We start from the raw sequence: 23,247 nt of genomic DNA on the forward strand, positions 1-23,247 counted from the left end.
TTTTTTCAATTGTCAAAAACCCTCCTATTTTGTCCTGCTGCTCCGCAATCTTTCGTGTGGGCATTTTAGCAAAAATTTACGCATCTGACGATCCCGTCTTCTCCTTTATCAAGTGGGAAGTGGGGTTGTGCTTGTGTGTGATATTTGTGTATAGTCAGTAGCAGCGACAGCACTTTGAAAGCCACTTAGGTGCACAGAAAGAAAATTTATCAATTAAAAGGATTTTAAGAAGAATAAATAAAAATAATATAGAATTTTATCGCTGATTTCCCTTAATTCCCAGTGGGCTTAAATGAGATCGACAAAAATAGTAACTTTAAAGTTAGGATGCTACTTTCTTTTTAATCCCAAACGAGCAAGTCTCATCCAAGAATATGGAAAGGATTTTTAAGAATGAGTACCCACATGCATCGAAAACAATTTCCAATTAAATCTAAAAAACCCTTGAAATAGTTTTTAGTGTGCTGAGCACATGTGCCGCAAGAACAGAGCATCTCTAACGCACACACAGATACCCACAGACACTGGGACAGCTTTTCATTGCTCAGCTGCAGAAACCGGCAATTCGGGAAAAAGGGGGCGCGGCAGGGGCGTAGAAGGGGGCCGTTCGGGAGGCGTTCGGGAGGCCCCGAAGCCGAGAACGATCGCCGTTCGTTGCCCATCTAAGACTAAGTCCATTCTAATGCCAAGTGTGCGAAAGAGAGCTTGAGAAACGGTGCAAGTGAGAGGGCGAGTCCGGAGAGACAGAGATAGAGCGAGAGAGGGAGAGCCACTGCAACTCCAGCATTTGCCACATGCGAAATTCACCGCTGCAACTGGCGATGTTGCTGATGTTGTTGTTGCTGCTGCTGCTGCTGCCAGCGGCGACTGCGACGTCGCGTCGTCTAAGTTGTTGCTGGACGTGTTCTTTTTAGACTTTTAGCATTATTTGCAGCATTTGCAACGAACACTCGCTAAAACCAACTGCAACCGCAACGTTGTGGCACGCGTTTCTATTGCTCGTCAACCAACAACAAAAATAAAGAGCCAAATATCTGAAAACAAAAATCGAAAAAAAATATAAATAAAACAAGAAACGATCTGAATGAAAACAATCTTATCTGCCAGTGTTGTGAATATGCGATCAGCAACGAAAACCGTGAACTGTGAACAATCGCAACACATGCGACAGTGCAACATGTGGCGCCTTGCTGCCTAAAACAAAAATATAACAAAAAGTATGAGGCGATCCTGGCGGAAATAGAAAAAAAGCAGTTGAAGGATTCACATAACTTGGAGTGCAGTGAAAGATTCAATATTTCATAAAGAGAAATATTACTGATAGAAAAAGGAAGATAACACAGATCCCTAAAGCAAAAGCAATTGCCAGTTTAGATTTATCATTTATGTGGAAATTATTTTCCTGAAATCTAAAATATATCTAGAATTTGATATTTCCCATGAAATGGGAAGAAGGAAGAAAGAAAATAGTCCAAGCTGCTTCAATTTACAAGTAACTTTATTCCAAAAATGTGGCTAAACCCAAAGTCAGGTGCAGATTTGGTGAATTCCTGGGAACACATTTGAATAATACAGGAATTCGCAGTAATCATTTGAATAGAAACCCATTATCTGTTCCATTGCGGATTCCAGAAGTTCCTTCAAATGTAATGCAATATGGCACTTCATCATCTCACACATGCAAATTCAAATGATTTCTGTAAAAGCAAAACCTGAATTTCACAAAACAATACGATAAAATGACAAGACAGAAAAAGGTGAACAAACAAAGGGAGACAGAGAGGCGAATAGGGTGTGAGCGGGAGGGAGAAATCAGCTGATGATGATTATCATCATTATCACGATCTTTTTTCGGATGGGTCTCTAACATGTGAGGAGAGCATTTCATAAAGGTTCTACTCGCTGTTCTTCTTTTTTTTTTGTATGCCTCCTGTGCTTAATTTTCAGACAATTCCATAGAATTAAAAGCGATCCTAAGAGGACCAGGGCACTGGGGATGATACGAAAAGAAACCAAACCAAACCGAACTGAACGAATCGAGACAAAGCGAGACTTACAAAAAAAAAAAACAGCAGACGACTGGCTACTAGGTTAGCAGGCAAACGTCGGCGAACGAGGAATAAATACACAATTTTATAAGCAGCCGACGAAATTCGCAAATTGCTCGTTTGAAAGCGAAAACCCTCCAAAAGAAGCGCAAGACGCGAACACACACCCTACTCAAAGATACAGATACTTCGGGGCATATATACCGATACAGATACCCCTGCGGATACAGATACAGATACAGATACAGATACAGCTACAAGCCACAGATACATCCGCAAGATCGCTGTAAGCTCTTCAAGGGTGAGGCAGCGACGTCGACCGAAGCAGCGGCATGTCCAACTTGCCCTTGATCGTTGCTCGAAATGTCGCGCGGCAAAAATTAAAAAAAAAAATTAACAAAAAGAAAAATATATATATAGACAGCAGCGGCGCTGTAAGCTTTGCCCATCCCTTTCCGTCCCGTCAGCACGCCGAATTTTGGCAACGCAAAATAAATCCACCGAAAAATCATAAAAGCCAAAGTAGCCAAGATCACCGAAGATATGAATGCTCTTGCAAAAAGTTCAAGCAGCTAAACTTATTCTAGGTCTTAGAAATTCCTCTTACAAATTATATACCATCGATTAGGAAACTGATCTTACTTTTTATTTTACATGATTTTTTTTAATTTTCATTGAAATTTTACAATATTTTTTTCAAGGAACAAAAAATGATTCAAGTATTTTCTGATAAAATAAAAAAACCTTCATAAAAATCTTTAAATTTTATAACATTTCTGTTTTCTGAAAGGAAAATAAAAACCTAAGGTTTTTAGGAATCATTATTCAGATTTATAAATAACATAAGATGTTAATAGTAACAATGATACAAACATTCTCAATATATAATGCGTTTGATGGGAAGTTCTCTATCGGCAAACATCTAAGCTCAATCATTCAACCCCTCGCCAGGGTATAGGAAAAAGCATAACGAGTCGTCCGCCTTTTGATATTTTTGCTCAGTTTTCGCCTTTATAGTAGTATTTCATTTATTTTGTTTACTTGAGCGACACGCCAAGGGATCGTATCCGTCTTGGGTCTGAAACGGAATCTAAGCTGCGACGGGACAGTCGGTTGGTTCCAACTTATGCTGCTTTTTTGTTCGCTGCGAGGGCTTCAGCTCCAGAGGGTTACCGTTTTAACCTCAACCAGTCTTTCAACTGCTCTCTTTTCGTATCTTTTTCCGTCTATGGATTCGGTGTTTGGGCTCATCAGGCATTGTGTAATAATTTGCACAAAGGAATTCCAAACTGAGAACGTGCGCGAGTGTTTGCTACAAAGTGTGTGAGATACAATCGCAGAAAATATCATCAGCAAATGCCTCGACGCATCAATGTGCCAGTTGAACTTGAGAGATACAGCTGCATACTCTAGATAATCGAATAATCGAATCGAAATACCGAAAGATACTTTGCCCGACCACAAACGCAGTGCAAATGTTATAGTGCTCCATCTCCATCTTTCTATTGCGGAAATGACAAGGTTTGTTCATTATCTACACGTATTTTATGGAAAATAATTTTACAATAGAAGATTCTATATGAATAGTTTTGATTGACTCAATGATCAAATTAACATAATGCCAATATAATGTAAAGTGATTTGTTTGGCGATTTTACTGATACACTAGTTTATGTAATTTCTTTTAAATATTAAAAAAAAAAGTTTAAAAAGTTAAGGAAACTATTTTTATTTACATTATTCTTGATTTAAATATAAAGATATTTAATAGTTTCCTATACTTGTTGTAAAATATTAATTAACTCTTTGAGCATGGAAGACAAGATTTAACTTACAACATGAATTTAAAAATTCTATATTTCAAAAGTTACAGGAAATCTATTTAAATAGATCTGATAAAGCCAACAGCTCCCTAGAATATGTTTATTAGCTGTTAAACGATTCTGAAGTAGATGTTAAGCCATAAATTAGGAAATAAGATGGAATACAACCATTGTCAAGGGCATCTGCGATCTAGACTATTACTCATCGAATTCGGTTTTGTTTTATTGCAAATGTTCGGGTTTGGTGGAATTCGGTGTATTTATTATCCCACGCTCTCTACCATGGCGACCGATGCTGTTCGTTTGTTTGCCAGTGCTTGCGTTTTAGTATCCAACTATTGCTAATTGCCAAAAGTATCTGTCGATCTGGCGCGCCCTGCCATTTTAAAATTGATTTTTTCGCCATGTTCTGCTATCCAATTTTTAATTCGATTTTTTATTTTTCGCTTTTTTTTGCTAAAGCAAAGCCATTAAAGATTGGTAAGTCGTCTGCTCGCGCCCATATGGTCAAAGTAAGTGCTGCTTAAGCCGCTGCCAAATCGATGCCAATTTAGTCAACGGCTTGTGAAGGACAAACGCGACTCGGTCGTGTTGGCTAATAGGAGCAGCAGCAAAAACACAGCAGCAAAATCCAGCTTACACTCAGAATAAAAAGAATAAGAAGTCAAGAATTTTTAATAAATAAATTAAAAGAAAGTCAAGATTTATTTTATTTAAGAGATTTATCTCTTTAGAACCAAATAATGAAGTTTATTTAGATTCTATTAAAAACAAAATGTGATTTCTGAATCTTTGATACTAGAATTTATTTATAAAATATTTTATATATAATTCAAAGATAATATTATTTAAATGGTAGATCCCCATTTTTCAAGTGTATCGGCTGCAGAAGCAAAAGTCGTGGTGACGTCGTCATTTGAAAATAGATGAAAATACGCAATGCATGCTAATTGAATAATTTGAATTGTGGCACCTACAACAACTTGTTTGGCATTTGTCAGGCTCACTAATTTAGTTGCAGCTGATATTTTGACAGCTTTGGCTTATGGCGCGCGTGGGTGGGAGCATTGTGGGTGGGTGTACACAAGTATCGGATTCCATCGAATTGCACTCGAAATCAATGCAAATGCACATTTTTGGTCAACTGTGCAACTGCAATTTATTGCATTTTAAACACTTTTGTTTTGGCTGCGATTAAAACAAATGGCCCGGGCATCTGAGACACTATCGCCGAGACCGAGACTCTGGAATGATGTCATCGGAATAAAAACAGCAGCAGCTGCCGCCGATCTGTGACAGACATGCAGGGTCAGGTTAAAGTTGAATCATTTGTTTATTTCGCAACACGATTTTTCTTTTAGCTCGCATTGATATGCTGCGGACTTGGCCGCTAATTAATTGAGTCCCATTTTATCGCGCACAAAAGCCACTCGGGCAATCAATTCGCCAACAATAGACCCCAGATGCGTATTATTAACGGATATTGCAGTCGGATCAATAGAGAACCTTATGGCATTTTTCGTTGGCATTGCTAACACGCCCCAATAGAGCCGATCGGTCCTTCAAGTTGCAGTACAATAGGCAATATTTCCATTACATTACGTGCAGTGCGTTTCATATATATAAGGCAATGTAGGAGCACATTAAAAAAATGTTTATAGTAATCTTTAGAAAAAAACTTTAATTAAAAAGTCTTTAAATCCTTTATCTAAAACCTAAACAGTTTTTACAATTTGTTTTAAGTTGTGAAAATCGAGCAATGAAGTTCATTGCCCTACACAAATGTCTGAAAATAAAAACATTAATAAGATTCATCAACTAATTGAAATGACATCAGATTATAATAATTATGTTAAAGCGGTCATTGGAATTTATAAGCCGAGATCCCAAAATTAGCAAGATTTTATTTGCAGTTTATTTGTTTAATTTATTTAAATATGAGTTTTTTCAATATGGTATTGCCAACATTTCTTATAAATAGTTTTAAATTTATTAGACATTGTATCTCAAGTGTCTAATAAATTGTCAACTCTATTGCTACTGTGGGGATAAATATACTTAAGAATAGGGCTTAAAATTGTATTTAAATTTACTTATTTTGTTGGTATCGATTGCTAAAATATAAACCTCCAAACGTTTTATAGTTCTGAAACGGGTGGCACGCCAGCAAACACACACAAACTCAGATGTTTTTTTTCTTTTCTCATAAAAACGAAACAACATCGGCAAATATCAACTTCAACTTTTTTCGCGAGATTCTTTCGGCGTTTTCAGTTTCGTTTTTTGCCGTTGGCTTACAAATAAACGGCTTTAACCTTGAGCGAGCGCATTTAGTTTGTAAGTCACGTCTAAGTCCCCGCTCAAAGGTTTGACAGCGACGACGACGGCGACGCTGGCGTCTCTGCCGGCTGCTCTGCCGGCGCAGGCAGCGACGCATGCGCAGAAATTGGCGATTCGGTTTTTGGGTCTTCGGTTTTTCGGTCTGCGTTTTGTCTTTGGCCATTTTTGCCAAATTTTTCGCGTGCTTCGCTTACCCTTTTTCATTTTTTTTTGGCCATGTTCTTGTTGCCAAGTCTGCATAAGTGTGTGTGTGTGTGTGTGTTATGTTTTATTTATTTCTTACCTTTTTGTGTTAATTTTTGGAGCTTGTAAAGTCAGGCTGGGCTTTTGCACGCCACGAAAAAGGTTAAAACATGTTTTTGAACTAGGTTCGCTTCGCTCGCCAACGTTCCTAATGGCCCACTACACGTTGGCTGTGCTCTTGACGGCCTGTTTTTGCCATTTCTTGCGGCAGAAACCGTAGTCATGCAGCCAATGCGGCGATTATGTAATGGCCACGGCTATATGAGTATCGCTCCAGTAATGGCAAGGTGACAGGAAAGGCTCTCGATAAAAGTCACTTTAATGGACATTTATCTGCGACTGTAATTTGCACAGAATTTTCAGCTTTTTATGGGTAGTTAAATCCGAATGGGCTCCCATTCGTGGCTAATAACTTTAATGCAGTATGGGAATATGAGTGGATCAAATTGAAAATTAACAAGAAAACCGTTGAATTATTTTGTCAACATCATAAAATCATAGTAACTTTGAAATCATATATTTAATAAATGCTACTGAAGTACCAATCCCTAAGGGATCTGTTTATTTCATAAAAACTAATTGGGCCTTCCAAAATATTTATAACCGGACCCCAAACATGATAACCACCCATGTTGATTGTAAATAATATTTTATTTATAGGGCATAAATTCTTATTAAGGCAAAAATTCTTTTTTATTTGCCTGCTAAATATAACATTATTTTTTAGGTACTTACAACGCAGAGCGCTAAACACGCGCGATCAATTCGCGAATTTAATCGCTAGTCACTAATACACACGAGAGAACTGTCAAAAAAAACAACGCATAAAAAGATAGCACAAAATATGCTGTAGTTGTATTAGATTGCCTTTTTGCCAAAAGTTTAGCAAATATCAATATCAATAGGGAAAAAAAGGAAAATAAAGTAAATGAAAACAATAACAAAAGGCGGAGAACAAGCTGGCAAGCTGCAACAACAACAGCAATGCAAAACCAATTTAACAACATCAAAAAAAAAAGAAAAATTAATATAAACATTTTTTACTGCCTTCCCTTGTTGTTGTTGTTGTTGTTGTTGTTGCCTTTATTCGCTATTTCGGGTTTTTTATTGGTGTGTGTTACACTTACACCCCTGTAGTTCTCAAGGGGGCCGGTGGCACTTTCGGGGTAGAAAAGGGATCGACCACCCAGTGGTCCCTTAAGGGTCAATAGGTGGCTTGTGTATTTTCTACAAGAGCAAAAGAGTTATCGGAGAGTGAACACTTCTATGTGAACACTTCTATGTGAGTTATAAAAATTGTAAAATGAAATTTTTGACAAGTATATAATGATTTTAATAACGAATACAACTTTATTTTGTTTATATAAAAAACAAATTTAAAAAAAGTTAAAATAATAAAATAAAATCTTAATAATGAGATAAAATAAAATAATAAATGATACAATTTTATTTCTTTTTATATTATTTATATTTAATAATGAGCAATTTAGCTGCAGCAATATTTTTAACAATAGCGGTGGTTCAGTAGCAAAACGTTTTCTTTCCTTCCATAACAAGCGGATTTTATTGGTGCTTAGATATGTAAAATAAATATATAAGTACCTAATTTTATATACATAGAACTAAACAAAAATAATATTAGCTAATGTTTTTATTGCCATCGATTATACGATATCGGTAGTCGCAATATTAATCGTAACGGATTGCCATAACTACCCAACCCCGCTACCATCACTAACCCAACGTTTGCGCCAAATTTTGTAAACATTGTATTTAATTTGTCTTATTGTACATTTAAAGTGTTATATTTTGTTGTGATCTGAAGTGTCGTCAACAGGTGAGTAACACCATGAGTTGTGCAAGTGAAATACCTAATAATGTGTGAAATTCAGCCATGAACAGCAACAGGCACATTCGTCGATTTGTTAAAGAGGAGAAGGAGAAATAGTGGTGCAAAGGATTCCTACGTAAGTCTTTTTTCTTTGAGATAAACATAGTGAAATTTTCATCCTATTTAGATAAAAGCCATGAGATCGTTGTTGCTGCCAGAAGGGGTTTTAAAAAAATTGCGGAGGGTTCTCACATATGAGTTTGTTGTGGGATTTAATGTTAAAGGCCTTTCTGGAAAAAAAGCCTTAAACTCATTTACACATTTTTATGGTGCACTTCAAGGTAGGTTATTTTTATAACTGTATTTTTTATAATATACTTAGTTTCTTGATTCAATTTCAGTATATTTTCTTAGAATGCCATCTGTCTTTAATCCTATTTCTTTCTGTCTTTTTCTGCTTTTCACTTTTAAAACATGGTTTGATGTGAACAGGCTTGTATAACAAAAACTAAAAATACATATTTAAATCCATGCAGAGGGAATTATAATTTAGTCCAGAAGTTTGTAACGCAGTAAAGGAGACCTTTTCAAACCTATAAAGTATATCAATTTAACCATGTCCGTCTGTCTGTCGGTTCAAGTTTCAAAAGCGTGAAAAAAGTCTACATTTATTTGTTGGTTATTCTTATTTTATAGTTATGCTTTTCTAGTCACAATTTCATTCCTGAAAGCTGCAAGGGTATTAAAACTTTGGCTTGCCGAAGTTAGTTTCTGTTCTCATTTTATTTTAAAACACTAAAATCTTATTTTTTTTTTTTAGATATTGTTTCAGAATCTGGTAATGCAGAAATATTGATTCCCAAGGCAATTCAATTGCAAAAGAAACGATTTTTTAAAAATAAATCCAAATCAAATAATAACAACAATGAGGAACTCAACAAAAACGTGTCAGCAGAGGAATTTGTTCAATAAATATAAATTTAAAAAATAGAAAAATTGTCTACGTATAATACAATAAATTAATTTAACAAAAAGTATTTTTTCTTGGGAAGTTTCATAGCATTCAGCTTTTTTGGTATTGAAAACACCAACCCCATTTCATACCCCTTTTCGCCACAAAAGGGACCGATAGGTGGTCCCATTTAATACCCCTTTTCGCCACAAAAGGGACCGATAGGTGTTCCGATAGGTGGCCCCTTTTGTGGCGAAAAGGGGTATAATATGGGACCACCTATCGGTCCCTTTTGTGGCGAAAGGTAATGCAGAACTTCGCCATATGACCACCGCCTAGGACATGCCGTGGTAAAAGTGGATAGAAATTTACATTGCGGGTGGTATGAACGGGAGTTAGTCCCAAGCCCCCGGTGTATGGCGATTTCGCTAGTTCGGGACCAGTCCCGGCGAACTTCAGGGACAAGAGAGCAGTTCTCGGATGGCCAAGTGTGTGTGTAAATGGGGCTTCCAAGTGTATGTGTGTGCCTGTGAACTTTAAATTAGACGAGCCACGACAGCAACAACAACAACACCATCGGCACATGCGAAGCAGACCCTAATAAATTTCGCATACTTTGCGAATTTATGCTGAATGCTGAGCCACAAGAACAACAAGCAGCGACTACAGCGACAGTTGTTCATTTCGGCGAGAGTGCGACAAGGAGGGGGGCGAGGCATTGGGAGGGAGAGAGAGGGCATAAGGCAGCCAAGCCCCAAAAGACGAGGGACGTCAGCAGCGGCGGCCCTCATGTTGCTGCTGTTGCTGCTGCTACTACGATTGCCAGTGTTGCTGCTGCTTATTGTACCGCTGATGTTGCTATTGCTGTCTACACATTATCTACATATTATCTACATGTTATCTACATACAACGAAATCAAAATGAATGACCAAATACTGAAAAGATACATTTAAAACTTTTGAATCAAAATTTTGGTATTATTAAAATATTATCTTATTTATTAATTATATTCTTAGTTTCTATTGTAAGATTCCCATAAATGTAAAGTACCATAAATATAAAATTATAAATCCTATCTGTGCATGTGCTGCTTCTACTGCAATTGTTGCTGTTGCTTTAAGTGTTGCTGCTGCTTCTACTGCCAATGTTGCTGCTGCTGCTGCTGACGACATCGCTTGAGCGTAGTCGTCTAATGGCGTCGCCGTTGACTGCATTTTGGCAGCGCTGCCAACATGGCTCATTTGAGCGTTTGCCGTTTTTCAGCGCCTCTTCTTCTTGTTGGCGTTCAAGGACAAGTGCCGATTGGGTTTCTCCCCCCACCACAGTCCACCTCCGACAGCTCCATACTATCCCAAAACTCTGACTCAAACTTGGAGTCTGTGATGAAAACGAAATCGGAAAGGGTTGCCTCCAAAGTCGTTTTTTCCCAGAGAAATGAAATTGGCATACGAATCGAACTACAATGGTTGTTTGGCCATCCAAACTGCTAGATATTTTATTGGAAACGAAGAAGGAAAATCATTGCAGAAGTTCATAGCTTGTAGAATTCAAAAAATTAGTCAAGCAAACTTAAAAGAAAACTTATTTTAAAGATAAATTTACTTTAATATTATTTAGATTTTTTTGTAATCACTTATATAATCATTTATTTAAATTATGTTTGTTTTTTTATACCCTTTTTTTTGACGATCAAAATATTGACTTTCTTACTTAGATCCATTTCTTCACAAATGTTGACTTCCTTTTTTTTCTCTTAAGCTGGGAGAATGCAAGTAAATAAGAAAGAGTGGCCAAAAGCAAACAGCAAAAACAACATCGAATTTATTTTGATTTCTCCTTTGGCTCTTTCGCTGGGATTCGGCTGCTGTTATTTTTTATTGCTTACTTTATTTTGTACGCTCGTTTTTTCAGCGCTTAATTTTTGCATGCACGTTTCGGCGCTGACCTTGAAATTTTTTCTTTTGCTTTGGCGTTTGTGTTTTTTTTTATTCGCATTATTGTTGTTGTACTCTGCGCGTTACTGTTGTTTTTTATTACGTTTTATTCAAAATTCATGCACACACACATTCGGCAGTATTTCTTTTGTTATATTACGTTGCCGAAGAGGAAGCAATATTCACAAAGCAGCAGGCGATAATAATAAAAACAATAAAAAGCAGGCAGAAATAAATAAAAATAAATGAAATTCGTAGATTACTTGACAACGACAACAACAATGCAGCATTCGCTCGTACACAAACGCACGCTCTGCTTATGAATTTTATAATTATTCGTTTTATCCTCCAATTTTAATTTAGTTATTTCTCTCGTCGTCCGTGCGAATGTAATTATATTTTTGAAAATCTACTCAAACTGGCGTAAGCCATGGGACATTTAATAAGATCTTAAATTGAGCTCGCAATTAAAAATATTTACTGCTTTGCAGCGAAAGATATTTAACTTCAAATTAGGTGAATTAGTTAGTTAATTTTATTTACTGTAGTTTTATTATTGCATTGAAATAAATGTAAGTATTTTATTGCATTATATGCTAAGTTCAGGATTTATTTCCCACTTAAAATGTCAGAGCGAATAATGTCTAAGATTTAAACACAATTGAAGTGATTTCCCCCTCCCACATTACATTAGTTTCTGTTAATTGCAGTTAATTAAAATTCGCTAAATTATTTCCGCCGCCTTCGTGCTAAAACCAAGTCACTTTGACTTAATTATTTTCGTATATTCTATAGTTTTATGTTGTCCGATGCAAGTTGTAGATATATTTTGATGTTTTTCTGCTGCCTTTTGCAGCTCATTAAAATTTGTCGCCAACTTTTGCACCTGTCGTCGCTACCTTCGACACGGCTACACATTGAGAAAGCCAGAAAATAAAAACTTTTAACTGACAATACGGCCAAGACAGCCAGCAAAATACAAGTGCAAACACACCGATGCGACGAAATTGAAATCGAAAGTGTCACGGCAGCTTGTTTTGGGTTCTTTTGTAAATTCGTCGACATCTTGGCTCTCGGCAGCGTTTAATTTAGTTTTTCAATTTTTCTCCTCTTTTTTTTCGCTTTCTTTATTATTTTGAAAAGTGTTTTTGGCTGCGCCGAATGTGTTTCAGCCGTTTGGCATTACTCGACCACACTATACGTTATTAATTTGACCCAAATTCGGCTGACAGCTGAAGAAGAGTGCGAATATTCTGGGCCATCTTTTATGAGACATGTTGGTTGGCGATGTTGAAAAAACCAAACATATTTTCTGGCCTAAAAGAGGAAGTGCTGTAAGTGTTTGGGCTGGCTGTCAGTCGTAGGGTGATTTGTCAAGTGGTCAGATATGTTTTCCAAACTGACAGCCAGCTGTGACAGCCGGCAAATCTTCCGCCTCATTTGCGAGATGAAAGCAAGTGCAGGTTGCACTCACTCACTCACATTCGACCGCATGCTAATTCACTCAAATTAACCGAAATGTCAATTGAAGGCGTATTTGAGATGCGTGCTAACAGCTAGTATTGGCCATTTTAATTGAATTGTCAGGCGACAGAGGCTTCTGAGCGGTTCTGATCCGTCCGTCACACCTCTGTGCGCACCACACGGCGTATAATTAATTGCACATTGCGCATACGCCGTGGCGGCCAAAAGAGAGTGAGCGCAATTTACTGTTTATGCACGAGAAGATCCTGAAAATAATTTGGAAAAAAATAATTTATGCTATAAGTGTTTATATTATAAAAATATTTTATTTATTAACCTTATTATTTAAATCCGATTTAATTACCTATAAAATCTAAACTATTTTCAAACAATACCTACGCATAAACGTAATTAAAGAGAACAAGAAGCAGCCCATGCTTGTAATTTATCAACCGGGTTGTGCAAAAATCCTCATGTCTGGCACAATTAGAAATTAAATTCATCAGCAGACAAAAGACAAACGGAGCCAAAAATTAACTTGTCCCAAACTAAGTGGCGGGGCCAACCTGTCGCCTGCGGCTGACAGAACGAGTGCACAAAGCGAAGGCGTTTTGGTTTTGGCCCAATGCAATTGTATTCTCTCACTCTGTAAATGCAAATAATTTTTTGTGTTTTTCCTGCAGCCATCGCTGACCATTTAATTAAGTTTTTCTTCTGCTGCCCACGCGCCAAGCTGCAACTCATAAACATTTGCAAATTATGTCTTATTAAGTGTGAAGTGGCAAGGGGAGATCTGCAGAAGTGTTTCTGTATGTTCTCGACCAAATTATGTATGCCAAAGGGAAGCATCTGCTATTTTTGGTAGCCCGTTCATATTTCTTGTCATCCGCTAGATGACTTCCAGTCGAGTGCTAACTAGAAACATTCTGGCTTAATTGCACCGGAAGTGCCGTCGCCAAAAAACATTATTTGCCCGATGCCTTCGGACATTATTATTACAGGGGGCGAATGCAGGCGCTTGTTTATTTAGCTTTTTATGTGCGCACATTTATTTAATTTGTTGTTAATGTTTTGGCTCTGAGTCTGTTGTACTTTTTGGCTGAGATTCACATATAAATCTTTTCGGCGTGTGAATCATAAACAGCTTTTGTGGACTGCTCATATGCACTTAAAGAACTAATTTAATTTTTATTATGGGAAAACTTGAGAAAAATAAATTTTAATAAAATCTGACACTTTTTCTAAATAAAAAAAATAAATTTCGAGGAACGAAAAATAAATGGCTATAATGTAAACAAAAATTAAAATGAATTCAGTTCCTAATTGACGAAATGTTTCCCTTACCTTCATATTTTTTACAAATCACTTTTTGAGTATACAAAATGATTAAATACAAATGTCTCAAACACTTCCCATAATCTTTGGCGATGTCAACTTAAAGCTTTTGTGCTCAAGGGACTTTCAAGGGGCTCAGCTTCAGGATGAGACCCCAACTCCAAATCAGAATCAGACGGGGCGCGTTGTGCACTGGTCTGGACATTGTGGCATATAAATTAATTGACTCATGCCAGGCCCCAGAAACACCAACTGGGGATGGAGATATAGATGGCGAGGAGTGAGGTGTGGAGGCAGGCGATCTTAGTTGGTCCCGGTTATGAGTCAGTCAAGCCAATAAAAATTGTGCGCTTCGCTAAGTCACTTACAAGCCGCGGAGAAATGCCAGCGGAGCGGCAACTTACAAGCGAACATGGGAATGTGGCTAAGTCTGCAAGTCGTGGGCAAATCAAATCACAGCCAAGACAAAACAAAGCCACAACTCTCGGCAGTCGTCGTCATCATCATCATCATCATCATTCGCGGCTTCATCTGCATCAAGTTGTGGCAACTTTTAAGGGTCGCAGTGGAGCTGCGCCAAGTGGCAAGTGGCATGTGTCATTGCTGCTGCAAGACCTGACAAGTGTTTGAAGCACAGCTCAAAAATATAAGATCATTATCGACCTGAAATAAAATGAATTCTTTATAATACCGTTTCTCGAACCCTAATTTAAATATTATTATATTTCCTAGGTCTTAATTTGATAGCTTAGTTAATTTGTATAAGAAAGATTTAATATTTTATTAATTTTTTTATTAATAAAACCTGAATCATCAAACAAAATACCTGTATTTCTTCCTGTGCATCTACTAACTTCCTGAGGGATGAGTTGTCGCTGCTCCTCCGTAAATGTTTTTGTTTCAGCTACAAGTTTTCTTACCCATTCCTTGAACTGGAATGATAAAGGGGAGTCTGCTTCGTCAGGGGAATCATTCTTGCTTGTCAGTGGCAATATTGGCCGGGATTTATTTAATACTATTTTACATATGCAGAGCTTTTACCATAAATGGTTGATTTATTGCACAATTGCTTCCTTTTCTCAAGCGGTTTAAATAAATTTAATAACTATATATTCTTTACAATTGAATTATAGAAAAACAAATACATTTTTCAGCATGATAAATCTAAATTTAATATGACACATTTGAATCTTATCAAACCAATCAAATAAATTAGAATTATAGGCCCTTTATGGCCTATATTTATAAGCAAATAAAAAATAATTATTAAAGTACATGAAGAAAAGTGGCAAAGAATTTTATATTACTTTTTTAATAATAGATTTTATATTTTTAGCATTTTAGCACATTTCTCAGCAAACTGCGAAAAAGCCATAATACATTTTAATATGCAAGTTAGCAGGGACAACCACAACAATAAACTAACCTCTTTTCAAGGTCAACTTCGTACAAAAAGCCACTCGACCAATAACAATACCAGCAACAACATTGTTGTAAGCCACTCGCAAAATTTCAATACGAAAACAAAATAAAAACCCAATTTCGCATGCGTTGGGGCAACAACAAAACGGAGAGAAATAGGCCAGCCAGCCTATTTAGGTATTCAAATTTTTACAGCGCCAAGTCAGCGTGGGACCATCAGTTGTGGGGTTAGGCAGGGGGGTGCGTTACGTAGTTCGGTGATCGGGGCTCGGGGATTGGGGACTGGGGATTACGGATCGGTGACGGGGACCGACGAACGCCCTTTACCTTGCTGACACACATTTTATGCTAAGTAGCCGCTGGCAACGGACTGCGAATTGTTGGCGGTGTTGAAGGTGTTGCTAGTTGCTGGTGGGTTTCTTTCAGTTGCTGCTGTTGATATTGTTGCTGCTGGGTTAAGTACACATCTTTATTGATTCTGCCGAACTATCGCCGATATTACCGTAGGAGTTGCTTCTGTGATTTTTGCTGGTTAGAGGGTGTTTTAGAAAGAAAAATGTCTGTTACCATTCAGTTAGTATTTTATTAAAGAAAACATTACCTTCTCCGTTTTTATCATTATTTTGTAATTTCTTTATGCAGTCATTTACGAAATATGCTTTCCCTGTTCTTTATAATTTATGTTCACATGTAAAAAGATTTAATTATTTTTAAGTGTTGAGACTTATTGTTTTCTTAATAAAAATATATATTAAAATATTTCCTATATTACGTTCCTCCCCATATTCTCCTCTTTGACTCACACAATTTATCTCTTCAGGCCTATGATGAATAATTTGTTTTTCGCTTTTTCAAGTGGGGATAGCCTTCAAGCATTTTGCCAACAACAAAAGCGTCGACTTACACTTGACTTGAACGACAACAAGCAACGGTATACATAGGTATATTAGCATTTTCTTGTTTATGTTGTTTGGGTTTGTATTCGAAATAAACTTGAAAAAGGCTACATGATTTTTACAACATTTTATAATGCTAAATAGGCGCAAAAAAGTCATAATAATGCGCACAGCTAGCATATGTAAATTACCCAGAACAAAAGCAATGCAAACAATTCATATCTGTTCCAATATTTTTCAATTGAAGTTAATTAAATGTATGAAAAAAATATTCAATGCATACTGAAAAAATGGCGAAAAAATTAATCAGAACAATAGTTCAAAGATAAACTGTTTTACCAAGAGAATGACAATTTTTTTTTACCAATAACCCTATTATTTGCCTTAACTATTAATATTTAAAATGACTTAATTTTTTCTGATTTATATTTGTTTTCCCGCAGTCATCAAAATGCGCTTACAAGCGCCAGCCAACTTGGCCCGCAACATGACAAAAAAATTTCTGCTGATTTTGTTTAAACAAAACGTAGCAAAGTTTTCACTTTTTATTGTTTTCGGTTTTATTTCAGTTAATTTTTTTGTGTTTTTTGTGTTGACGCAGCTGGGCCGATTTTTGGGGCCTCTCAGTTTACAATGGCAAACGCCCGGCGCCAAAAAGAGCGAAGGTCTGGGCGATTCCTACATACATAAATCCACTCTATAAATATATGCATATTTGCCCATTGGGTCAAGCGAACTTACAATGCTGTAACAGCAAGATAATAAAGTGCCGTAAATGTGCGCTTATATGGCCATAAAATTCCAAAGTTCGTGAGCTGGAATTTGTTGGCTGCTTTCATTTGTTTTCCTCTGCAAATTTTGTGTGTAATTCGGAAAACCAATTTAAATTAAGCCATTAGTGGGATTATTTATATGTAATTATAGCCTTTTTCGATTTAATTAAAGCTTCCCAAGCTCGTCAACTTTTAGTCCAGAAAAAATTCAAAACACAGTTGTTAACGCTCTGGTGAATAGACCCGAAATCAAACTGATCTCACCTTTCTATGTGGAGTATTTGAGAACGAGTTTGAATCATTTTACCTGCAACGTCAGCGAAACATCCGCCCGCAAACTCCGGCTTAGGTAGCTCGGATTGGGTTACCCTCGAAAAGCAAAAATTAAGAATAGATAGACACACATATATGTATAGTGTGTTTATGTCCATTTACCCAGGTTGGCAGATAGTCGCCGTCGACATTTGGCTAAGGCGAACTGCGTTTTGGCCGCATTGCAAGCGCGTGTTCTAATGCGAAATTAATTCAGCAAGTTTTTTGCCTTTTTGCTCGTTTTTGTAATCTTTGTTTTTGCCTTTGCGGCTGGCCAATAAAAATCTTTTAATCAAATGCAAAAAGTTCGGGCTAATTTTACTATTTGTTAGTTACCGGCTGCAGTTAACTGGTTTCGTCCGCTGCTGGCCAAATGTGGAGCCTTTTGAGGTTTATGTCTTGTTATGCCTTCTGCTGTCGTTAATGAACGAAGGTCAGTTTATATGTTGGCTTTGGCTATATGCCGGTTCGGCTTGGCTCGGTTTCGCTTGGCCTGCTAAGACTCGAGCTCTGGCCGAAAAGCCACCGAAAAAATAATATGAAATAATTTGTTTGGCAACTAATTTGCACGGTTTAGTTATGTGAACAGGAAAACCACACAACAGCTGCACTCGCGGGGGTTTTTATTAGCTGGGAACTGAATATTAGCGGATGTTGCACGAAATTTTGAATTGGATTTTGGTTAGAGAAATTCTGAGTTATTAGAAGGATATTCTGTAAAAATTAGAAAATTATAAAAATATTAAATAACATTATTAAGCCTAATTTAAAGAGTTAACAACAATGTTTCGTTGAATATATTTATAGAAATATTACTCTATTTGTGTACTTCTCTTAAAACAAAACAAGTTACCGAATAAGCACAGAAACACCTTCTTGCTTATCCAGCATCTTCTTCAATTCTCTCGCCTTTCGCCATAGATTAGCCCCCAAGTCAAGTCAAGTCAAGTCAAGTCACCTTTCACATGCGATCTATCAAAACCAAAGATGGTTCAAAGCGACCGCCCGGCAAACATACGGCAGGAAAAATACCATAAATATACGGAGCCAGAGATTTGGGATAATATTGCAGCCTGCGGCCAACACATCCTCAACCTCAGCTCCTCATCCTCCAACCTCCTCCTCGGCCACCATTCCATTCCATTTCTCCACTCTTTGCTCTCGGGGTTTGCGGCTCATGTGAAATGCAAACAGGCAATTAAATGGCGTTGCTGGCTGCACTTGCCCAGATCCAAAAGCCCAGGCCCAAGTCGACTATATATATGTAAAGCTCTCTATATAAATCTTTGATTCCTCTGTGCGTGTGTGTGTGTGCTGGGTGCTGCGCATGCGTCCAGTTTTTACAGTTTTATTAACTGCATTTTTATCTAGCAACTGCAACGAGCTGCACGAACTGGCTCTCGAGCGGAAAAAAGTTGTTGCCGCTGCTGCTGCACGAAATACCCTTTTGGCCAAGAATTTTGAGCCAGCCAAAGGTATTGCCGGTTTTCTATTTTTCCGTTTTTTTTTTTTGTTGCTCTTCCAAGGAGAAGGCTGCCAGAAGGAAGCTGGCCCGCACTTGTTGTGGAAAACCAGTCGAGTCTGTCGCTGTCTAACTGTGCTTGCAAGTGCAACAGCAACAGCAACTGCAACTGCAGCAGCAACATCTGCAGCAGCAGCAGCGGCACTAGCAGCAACATCCACGTCCGTTGGCCCAAGCTTATTATTTATAAAAATTTATTTGGCCCTCAACAGGCAAACACGATCGAGTTGTAAAGCAGGGGAAAACAACATACAGAGACCAGTAAAAGAAATCAAATGATGATAACTTCAATAGTTGGCATCAGGGATAGTCTATTGAAAAATGGAACAATGGGGCTTTTAGACAGAAAATATTACCTATAAAGTTAGGAATATAAAAAACTCACAATAATAAAATATATTAAAATTTATCTTACAATTTGAAAACTATCGATATTTTCGATAATTTCACAGTATCGATTCGATAATAACGATATTTTTAAACTCTAATAGAAGATCTACTACTACTAAACTAAATACTACTTGTATTCTTTATTAAACCCCTTTGTTTGCCATCCATGGCTGGCATTCTTTAACTAATTCCTAATGTTGCTGCAAGTTCTCCTGCGGAAATCGGGGATAAAAAAGTACCAGAAAGCAGAAGGCAAAGGCTGCCTGTCTTGTTTGTCTGGTTGTTGTAATAGAGATAGCTTTGGCTTCCTTATAGGGGCAATCAAGCAGGCTACTTGGCGGTGCAGTTGCAGTTACCGTTGCAACTGGCAGTTGCATATTTACCCAGGAATGTCAACAATTTCCTTTTAATAATTTGCCAGTTTGACAAGTTTTTTCCCTCTTTTTCTCTGTCTTTGCTCCCTGACTTGCTCTCTGATTGATGTGAATAACAATTGGCTGGCAAAGCAGAGTCCAAGAGGAATCCTCATTTGGGCAATTAATTAATCGGGTAAATACTAGCGGGGCAAGTATCTCTGGCTTAGTGCCCCTTGTTGGCTTAGTGCAGCTCCAAGTTGGCTGCAAATCTTGTCTGCCGCAACAACATTTTGAAAGTCAATATTGAAACTAGCTGCCAACGATGGAACGATGGGCAAATAGCCAGTGGATGCAGATGCACCACCAGACACTTGGTTACTGAGCCAACACTTCAGGAGTTGACTTTTGCCACCTCTTCGAAGGGATTCTCTCTGCGTTTTGCCTCTGGCTGCAACCAACTTGTGGAATTTCACACGACAATTTGTGTGAGCCGCTTTGGCTTTGCCTTTTTTTCGTCAATTATGCAAATTCGCTGGCTGTAAATGTATATTTAAACATTCTTAGAAGCAGATCGAGTTTGGGGTTATACTTTGAATTTAATATTGAAACCAAGTCCATTTAAACTTTGACGAAACAAACAATTAAACCAACAGTTTATAGAAAAAGTTTAAAGAATTTTTTAAAAATAAATAAAATAAATAAAGAAAGTTAATTAAATTGTTGGTTAAGCAAAAGAATTATAAAATGTACCTTAAAATAAATGAAAAATACATACCTTGAATTTTGTTATTTTTTTTTTCTACTTCCTGAGCTGTAAGTTCAAGTATAACTGGAGCACTTGCTAATTTAGTCCAGACTCTTATAATGAAGATTGACAGGTACTCAATGTGTCCTGGCCAACCTGCAGGCGTTGGAAATTGGAAAATAGAAAATGGGAAAAAACAGAGGGAACAGAAAGAAAAGCGGGGAGAAAAAGGGGCGAAGTTGCCCGGTTTCCTGATCGTTTTTGCTTGACTTTTCCGTTGGCTTTGATGATTTGATTTGATCGAAATTGAGTTGCATGTTGCTGGTCGACGAGAGTGGCAGGCTTAGATCGCAAATACAAGTAGCCAGTCGACAGTAAAAACAGCCAGTAGAGGTAAAAAGAAATGATTGTAATTTGCACTCCGTTTACACGATGCTTGTGGCAATTTGGGCGTGGTCGCACCTGGTTTGTTAGCTAGTCCTAAGATTAGAGCCGCTTCGGTTAATATCTATACATCTATATCTAATCAATGAACTTGTTTGTATGTAGCTTAGACTTAAGACATGGCCCATGGCAAAGCTGGTAAACTCAAATAACTAACAAACGCAACTCAATAAACTTGTGTCTTGCCCAAAATAAAAACAAATGTAATCGACAAAATATTTATCGCATATACGCATACATAAAAGTACTTAAATGGAAAGCATCATTAGGATTTATTTACGAACATTTTTGGTTAATTTATTTTTCATTAAGTGCATCAGTTTTTGTTTGAGACACAAAACACATCTCTTATACCTAATTAATATTTCCATACTTATACTGTATTTTCTACTTTTCTAGGTAAGTTTAACTGATGAAAGAAGTCTGTTTTATTTGCTACAACATTTTATTTGGTACACTTGGCAAAAGAGAAAGTCTACAAATAATCAGGTAAAAGAAAACTAATTATTGAATTAAAAATGTTAATTTGAAAATATTTTAAAAAATATAAATAGTCAAAAATCGATTTTAAAAATGTTAATATTCATCCTAAAATCATAATATGAATTACCCAAAGTTGTTTAAAGCAATCAATTTATTAAAAATCTTCCATAAAAGATAAATTAAAAACAATTCGTCCGAAATGATCATGCAAATTTAATTCAATCGCAAGGGTGTAAACATTTAAACAATTCCCAACGGGAAAACTCTTTCAACGCGGAATTCCCGCGGTCAAGGATTCCCCGTTTTGTAGCTCGTTTTGCTTGGTTTTTGGTCGGCATTCCACTTTCACGCCCCCTGTGCGCTGACCGCAGACCGGAAAAAAACAAGGAGAATGCAACTTGAGTGGAAAAAAGGAATTGGCCACCGGGGGAAAAAAGCGCAACAGCTGAAGGGCAAACAAAACAAAAAGCAACAAAAAACGAAAAACGGGTAGCGGAAACTGAAGAGCGCTTAACCCAAAGTGTCGTAAAAAACGCATAATAAAGTGCTTGCCCCACTTGGACACGCCCAGAAAAAAGGAAAAAAACCGAAGCTGAAGAACAAGAGCGTCTGCCATAATTGTTGGTCAAATAATTGCTGTAATTTTGAATGCAATAAAGTTTAATGCGCGCAGATAAATTTTCGTTTAAGCCAAAAGGCGCGGAGGTGGCACACGCCGTTGTCTCCATCATCGTCTTTCTTTTATTTTCCTCGCTTTTTTTATTTTTTAAATTTCGCTTCTCGCCGATGGGACATCGCGTCGTATGCGCAACTTTTAATACGCACTGTGTCCGCATTTCGGTTTATGGCTGCCATTCTTTTATGACTTCATTTTGTAAATACGCCACAAATGCAACTGCAGCTACGTGGGCAGCAATAAAGCGACAGGCAGCGGCTACAAATTAATTAAACAAATAAACAAAAACCGAAACAAGACATGGCTCCAACATGGAGATGGAGTGGCCAAAAAGCAAACAACACACAAGAAACGCAACAAAATCTATGCAAATCTGCTGCGCTGATGTCAGCGGCCAAAAAAGCGCCCGGATTATGTTTTTGCGGCGTAGGCCGCTTGCATCTGTCAGATACAGATACAAATACGGATCCCTCGGCGATCGCTATCGGCTCCCAACTTGCTCCTTGTCCACTTCCATTACTCATCATAATTGTGTCGCCAAAAAGCTACCTGCTAAAAAAAATAAATGCACTGAAAAAATGCATTTTTCAAGAGATTACCATTTAATACAAAAATTTTGAACAGACTAAGAAATATTCATAGTTTAAAGATTTACACGTTTTGCTAACCAAAAATATTCTTCTTTTTTTCCGAATTTATGTTTATTTCTTTAGATTTTTATGTCAATCCATTCTGGGTGATTTTAACTACCTCCGGTTTTTTGGGGAGACCTTTATAGAATAGTCTAGATAACAAAAAACACTTACAATTAAATTTTAAATTTATATAATATAAAATATATAATTTTTCTATTTAGAAATTATTTATCTAAAATTTTTTTAAATTAAAATTGACATATTTCACCCCTATTATTTCTGTGTACCAAACCTTTTGCGTTGGCGTTGCTTTTGGGTCAGATCTCTGCGACTCTGGCTCCTTTTTGGCATTGTTCTTGGTGGTCGGAGGTTGGGCCCTGGTTCGTGATTCGTAATGAAGTCAAGGAGAACATTTGCGACCGGTTTTGCCTTAACTTTGGCTTCTCCTAGCCAGCACACTAAATCGCGTGGGTGTGCCACAAACGGCAGTGGCAGCAAGAAAAAGAACACTGACCACAGCAGCTATCTTGTTAGCCCGAAACCGCACTGACGGATTGCTTTCTAATGGATGCCAAATGTAAGCCGATGCCGCCTGCCTGACCCTTTGCATATCTATCCACCT

The 23,247-nt window shown here is 37.3% G+C and overlaps 1 long non-coding RNA gene across 1 annotated transcript; it reads left to right on the plus strand.

Moving 5' to 3' along the window:
• The first annotated feature begins 8,148 nt into the window (after positions 1-8,148).
• Positions 8,149-9,281, plus strand: LOC138913282 (uncharacterized). The gene is made up of 4 exons (XR_011418946.1): positions 8,149-8,291; positions 8,347-8,421; positions 8,473-8,626; positions 9,106-9,281. It is a non-coding gene; the product is annotated as an uncharacterized lncRNA (long non-coding RNA).
• Positions 9,282-23,247: the final 13,966 nt, after the last annotated feature.

The sequence above is a fragment of the Drosophila takahashii genome, chromosome 3R, assembly GCF_030179915.1.
Source record: "Drosophila takahashii strain IR98-3 E-12201 chromosome 3R, DtakHiC1v2, whole genome shotgun sequence".
In the NCBI taxonomy this organism is placed as follows: Eukaryota; Metazoa; Arthropoda; class Insecta; order Diptera; family Drosophilidae; genus Drosophila; species Drosophila takahashii.